We start from the raw sequence: 6,198 nt of genomic DNA, 5'->3' as shown, positions 1-6,198 counted from the left end.
TATGTGTGTATTTGTTTGTCTGTGGTGTGTAATGAGGAGCAAACAGATGCTGCACTCGACACATTTATTAAATTGCTTATCCCAGTTACTAATAAGCATGCACCCATTAAGAAAATGACTGTAAAAACTATGAAATCCCTGTGGATTGATGAGGAATAAAAAATGGTATCGTTGAGAAGGACGAGGCAAAAGGAATGGCAAATAAGTCTGGCTACATAACTGATTGGCAAACATACTGCAAATTGAGAAATGATGAGACCTAAACTGAATAAAAATAAACTACACTTCGAAAACAAAGATAAWTTATATAAAGAATGATAGTATACATATTTTGAGCACCTTAAATTATATTTTGGGAAAAAAGGCAAACTCGGCTCCATCATTCATTGAGTCAGATGGCTCATTCATCACAAAACCCACTGATATTGCCAACTATTTTTAGGATTTTTTCTTTAGCAAGATTAGCTAAATTAGGCAAGACATGACAGCAACAAACACTGACACTACACATCCACGTATATCTGACCAAATTATGAAAGACAAACGTTGTAATTTTGAAATCTGTAAAGTGAGAAGTGACATTTTTMGGGGGGTCTGTCAACAATGACAAGCCACCGGGGTCTGACAACTTGGATGGAAAATTACTGAGGATAATATTGGACGATATTGCCATTCTTATTTTCCATATCTTCAATTTACCCTACTAGAGAGCGTGTGCCCTCAGGCCTGGAGGGAAGCAAAAGTCATTCCGRTACCTAAGAATAGTATAGCCCCATTTACTGGCTCAAATAACTGACCAATTGGCCTGTTACCAGCACTTAGTACATTTTGGGAAAAAACAGATAAAAATACACCTTATGGAACAGCGGGGACTGTGAAGCCACACAAACATAGGCACAGACAAATGCATACACACACGATAACATATGCACTATAGACAAACACACGTACACATGGATTTTGTGTTGTAGATACCTGGTAGTGGAGTAGGGCCCTGAGYGRACACACTTAGTAGGTTGTGAAATCTGTTGTGAATATGTTATAATGTTTTAAAATTGTATAACTGCCTTAATTTTGCTGGACCCCAGGAAGAGTAGATGCTGCCTTGGCAGCATCTAATGGGGATCCATAATAAATACAAATACAAATCCTTGATGAAAACCTGCTCCAAAGCGCTCAGGACCTCAGACTGGGGCGAAGGTTCACCTTTCAACAGGACAACAACCCTAAGCACACAGCTAAGACAAAGCAGGAATGGCTTCAGGACAAGTCTCTGAATGTCCTTGAGTGGCCCGGACTTGAACCTGATCAAATATCTCTGGAGAGACCTGAAAATGGCTATGCAGCGACGCTCCCCATCCAACCTGACAAGAGCTTGAGAGGATCTGCAGAGATGAACGGCAGAAACTCCCCAAATACAGGTGTGCCAAGCTTGTAGTGTCATGCCCAAGAAGACTCGAGGCTGTAATCACTGCCAGAGGTGCTTCAGCAAAGTACTGAGTAAAGGATCTGAATACTTATGTAAATGTGATATTTCAGTTTTTTATTTTGAATACATTTGCAAACATTTCTAAAAACCTGTTTTTGATTTGTCGTTATGGTGTATTGTGTGTAGATTGATGAGGGGGGGAAATAAGTTAATCCATTTRAGAATAAGGCTGTAACGTAACAAAACTTGGAAAAAGAAGGGGTCTGAATACTTTCTGAACTCACTATGCAAATCTTCTTCTCACTTTACACTTTAGGGAGAGGCTACCCACAAAAATGCTACAGTTTACTATAGAATACTACAGTACTTACTATAGAATTATGTTGTAAACTGTAGAATACTATACACTGTATCCCTCTCGTGTCGTACTTAGTATAGAATTTTGTAGTAAGTTGTAGTAAGTACTAACATATTATCCACACACAAAAGAACACTGGTAAATACTACAGAAATGTCTGCAAAAACACTACACACCACAAAAACCTTTTTAAACTATAGTAATTACTACTAATTTGCATTTTTTTATTAAACCTTTATTTAACTAGGCAAGTCAGTTAAGAACAAATTCTTATTTACAATGACGGCCTAGGAACAGTGGGTTAACTGCTTTGTTCAGGGGAAGAACAACGTTTTTCTTTTACCTTGTCAGCTCGGGGATTCAATCTAGCAACCTTTCGGTTACTGGCCCAACGCTCTAACCACTAGGCTACCTGCATATACCCTGCCCATTCCCTTCCCCCATATCCCAATTTGTGCCACCCATAAGTGAGAGACCTACATGCCAAGTATAGACCATATATTATGTTATCTATGGTTATATGAAATAGTACAGGCTCTGAACTCTGTTCAGAACCCAATCCTACCTACAGACAGACATACATACATGCATACCTACCTACATGTTATGGAAAGTATTTTTAGTATTTCTCTAGTAGGTTCCCTCAAGGAGAAACTCCCCTACTTCTACATTACGTAAAATCTGTAGTACACTTTCCTGCCAAAGCGTGGCGCCACAGATTTACAATAACAGACAGATGGGGTTCTTGTTTCTCCTGCCCACAGAGGCAGGATCCACCAAACGTTGGCCTGTGGGTGACTTTATTTGCATAAAGTTCTGTAAAATCACCAGGAACATCTCAGTGATTTTACTTTTGGAAAAATGTTGTGAAATACTGTGGTATATATGATAATTATTAGGATGTAGTTAGCTTTCCTAGACATTGTGAACAGCATGTAGGGATTCAAAATACAAATGATCTGTGTTTGACTTTCCATTTGTACCAGCCAGGACATGGACTATAAATGCTTAGGTAACTTGTCAGGGAATAAATAGTGTGCTACTTTGCTGTGTAATGACCCTATAGTAACAGACAGCTCCTGAGACATAGAACAGTACCTAGTTGAGCTTGTCTTTAAACTTGACCAGATCCCTCCCATCAACACTCATCAATTGTCCGTCAGTGCTCCACATGCCACCCCAGTAGGAGTGTGACCTCTTCAGATGGCCTCTGGTTATGATGACACCTGCACTGGGGGGGGACACCTGTCCAGTGTGATATTGACTTACGTGGTGTTTATACTTGTTGTTTTACCATACATGTTGCTGACTGCTGGTTGAAGATATAATTGACTGTACCTACTGCATTTACTGATATATAATTTTTTATGTTTAACATTTTTCTCTGTCTTAATACTCTTGATTTGAACTCTGTATTTTATAAGATATGTTGTTTCTGTCACACCCTGGCCTTAGTTATCTTTGTTTTCATTATTATTTTAGTTAGGTCAGGGTGTGACATGGGGAATGTATGTGTTTTGGTTTGTCTAGGGGTTTGTACGTTTAATGGGTCAGTGTCTTGTCTAGGTGTTTGTATGTCTATGGCTGCCTAGATTGGTTCTCAATTAGAGGCAGCTGTGGTTTATTGTCTCTGATTGAGAGCCATATTTAAGGCAGCCATAGGCATTTGGGTTTTGTGGGTAATTGTCTATGTTGAACGTTTGTTGCTTGTCTATGCACTTACGTCGTTAGCTTCACGGTCGTTTGTTGTTTTGTTTAGTTTGTATTCAGTGTTCGTTTCGTGTTTTTCCCTTCTCTAAATAAAAGAGAATGTATTTTGCACACGCTGCGCCTGGGTCCTCTCTCTCACCCATAGACGATCGTGACAGTTTCTGTAATTCTTTCCTATTGTTCTGTGTGATTCCCTACATCTGACGGTGGAGGCTCTCATCTGCCTAGGTTATTGTCAAAAGCTCCAGGTGAGGGAATTTTTTTCACAACCTACACTCTTAGAAAAAAGGGTTCCAAAAAAGGGTTATTTGGCTGTACCCATAGGAGAACCCTATTTGGTTCCAGGTAGTGCTACCCAGAACCAAAAAGGGTTCTACCCAGAACCAAAAATAAAGGGTTCTACCCAAAACCAAAAAGGGTTCTTCAAAGGGTTCTCCTATGGGACAGCTGAAGAACCCTTTTAGGTTCTAGATAGCACTTTTTTTTCTAAGAGTAGTCAAAAGGCCAGAAGAACAGACACACATGCAGGCCCGCATACACACAAATCCATGCTTGGACAAACAATGGTATGTTTGTGCATGAATTCTTTCTGTAAGAGGGTTTTGGTTATGTAGGCTTGTAATTGGTGAGCATATAGTAAGAAAAAGGAAAATGTCTTTATGGGTCAGGCCACATGTTGGAAAAACTCAGACTTAAAAGATACCTTAGGGAGTGAACGTTATTTATAATTTATAATAATAATCTTGTTTTCATCAGACCAGAGCATTTTGTTTCTCATGGTCTGAGAGTCCTTTAGGTGCCTTTTGGCAAACTCCAAGTGGGCTGTCATGTGCCTTTTACTGTGGAGTGGCTTCCTCTGGCCACTCTACCATAAAGGCCTGATTGGTGGAGTGCTGCAGAGATGGTTGTCCTTCTGGAAGGTTCTCCCATCTCCACAGAGGAACTCTGGAGCTCTGTCAGAGTGACCATRGGGTTCTAGTCACCTCCCTGACCAAGGCCCTTCTCCCCCGATGGCTCAGTTTGGCCGGGTGGCCAGCTTTTGGAAGAGTCTTGGTGGTTCCAAACTTCTTCCATTTAAGAATGATGGAGGCCACTGTGTTCTTGAGGACATTCAATGCTGGAGAGATTTTTTGTTGCCCTTCCCCAGATCTCTCCCTCGACACATGGCTTGGTGTTTGCTCTGACATGCACTGTGGGACCTTATATAGACAGATGTGTGCCTTTCCAAATCATGTCCAATCAATTAAATTACCCACTGATGGACTCCAAGTTGTGGAAACATCTCAAGGATGATCAATGGAAACAGGATGCACCTGAGCTAAATTTAGAGTCTCATAGCAAAGGGTCTGAATACTTATGTAAATAAGGTATCTATTTTTAATACATTTACAAAAAATGCTAAAACCCTGTTTTCACTTTGTCATTACGGGGTATTGTGTGTAGATTGCTGAGGACATGGAAAAAGTCAAAGGGTCTGAATACTTTCCGAAGGCACTGTATATCACTATGGTTGACAGTAGTGTAATGACTGGCTTGTGCTCTGCAGAGCAGTAGTACACACTGTAAACCACTTATCTATCTGTAAGCTCAGAGAGTAGATAAGTGGTAACACTGTAAACTCAGAGCATAGAGAGGGATAACAATCTGCCCACTGGGCACACAACGTCATTTCAACGTGGAAATGTGGGTAAAATTTGGTCATTTATTCACCCACTCAAAAAGGACAGACAGAAGTGTGTTTAATTCCCAATGTGTTATTATTATGCTTTCAACCATCTAAAAGCACAATGTCTGATTATTGGTTTAGTTGTCATCTAAATGTGTTAGCACTGCACTTTCAACCATTTAAATGCACACAAAACAAAATGGCAATACAATGTCAAATATTTTGTATTTATACAACAAATTAATGTGTTATTACTGTCCTTCATCTAATAACCCAATTACTGTACCTGGATTGCGAAATGCATCCATGAGTGTGAAACTAATTTTAAGGTTGAATAAATACTGTTACATTAGTTTGTAAGGTACAGTGCCTTCAGAAAGTACTCCTTGACTTTTTCAACATTTTGTTATGTTACAGCTTAAATTTAAAATTGATTACATTGAGATTTGTTGGTCAATGGCCAACACACAACAATATACCCCATAATGTCAAAGTGTGATTATTTTTCTAATTAATAAAAAATGAAAAGTTGAAATGTCTTGAGTCAATAAGTATTCCACACCTTTGTAATGGTAAGCCTAAATATATTAAGGAGTACAGATTTGCTTAATGAGTTGCATGGACTCAATAATATAGTGTTTACATGGTTGTGTTTATATGATTGACTACCTCATCTCTGTACCCCACACATACAATTATATGTAATGTCCCTCAGTCGAGCAGTGAATTTCAAACACAGATTCAACCACAAAGATCAGGGAGGTTTTCCYATGCCTCACAAAGAAGGGCACCTATTGGTAGACGGGTAAACATTAAAAAAGCATACATTGAATATCCCTTTGAGCATGGTGAAGTTATTAATTACACTTTGGATTGAGTATCGATGCACCCAGTCACTACAACGATACAGGCGCCCTTCCTAATTCAGTTGCTGGAGAGGAAGGAAACCGCTCAGGGATTTCACTATGATGCCAATGGTGACTTTAAAACAGTTACAGAGTTTAATGGRTGTGGTAGGGMAAAACTGAAAATGGG

This window comes from Salvelinus sp. IW2-2015, linkage group LG23 (assembly GCF_002910315.2).
Source record: "Salvelinus sp. IW2-2015 linkage group LG23, ASM291031v2, whole genome shotgun sequence".
Taxonomy (NCBI): domain Eukaryota; kingdom Metazoa; phylum Chordata; class Actinopteri; order Salmoniformes; family Salmonidae; genus Salvelinus; species Salvelinus sp. IW2-2015.
The sequence above is the reverse complement of the archived record's forward strand: the minus strand, read 5'-3'. Positions refer to the sequence as shown.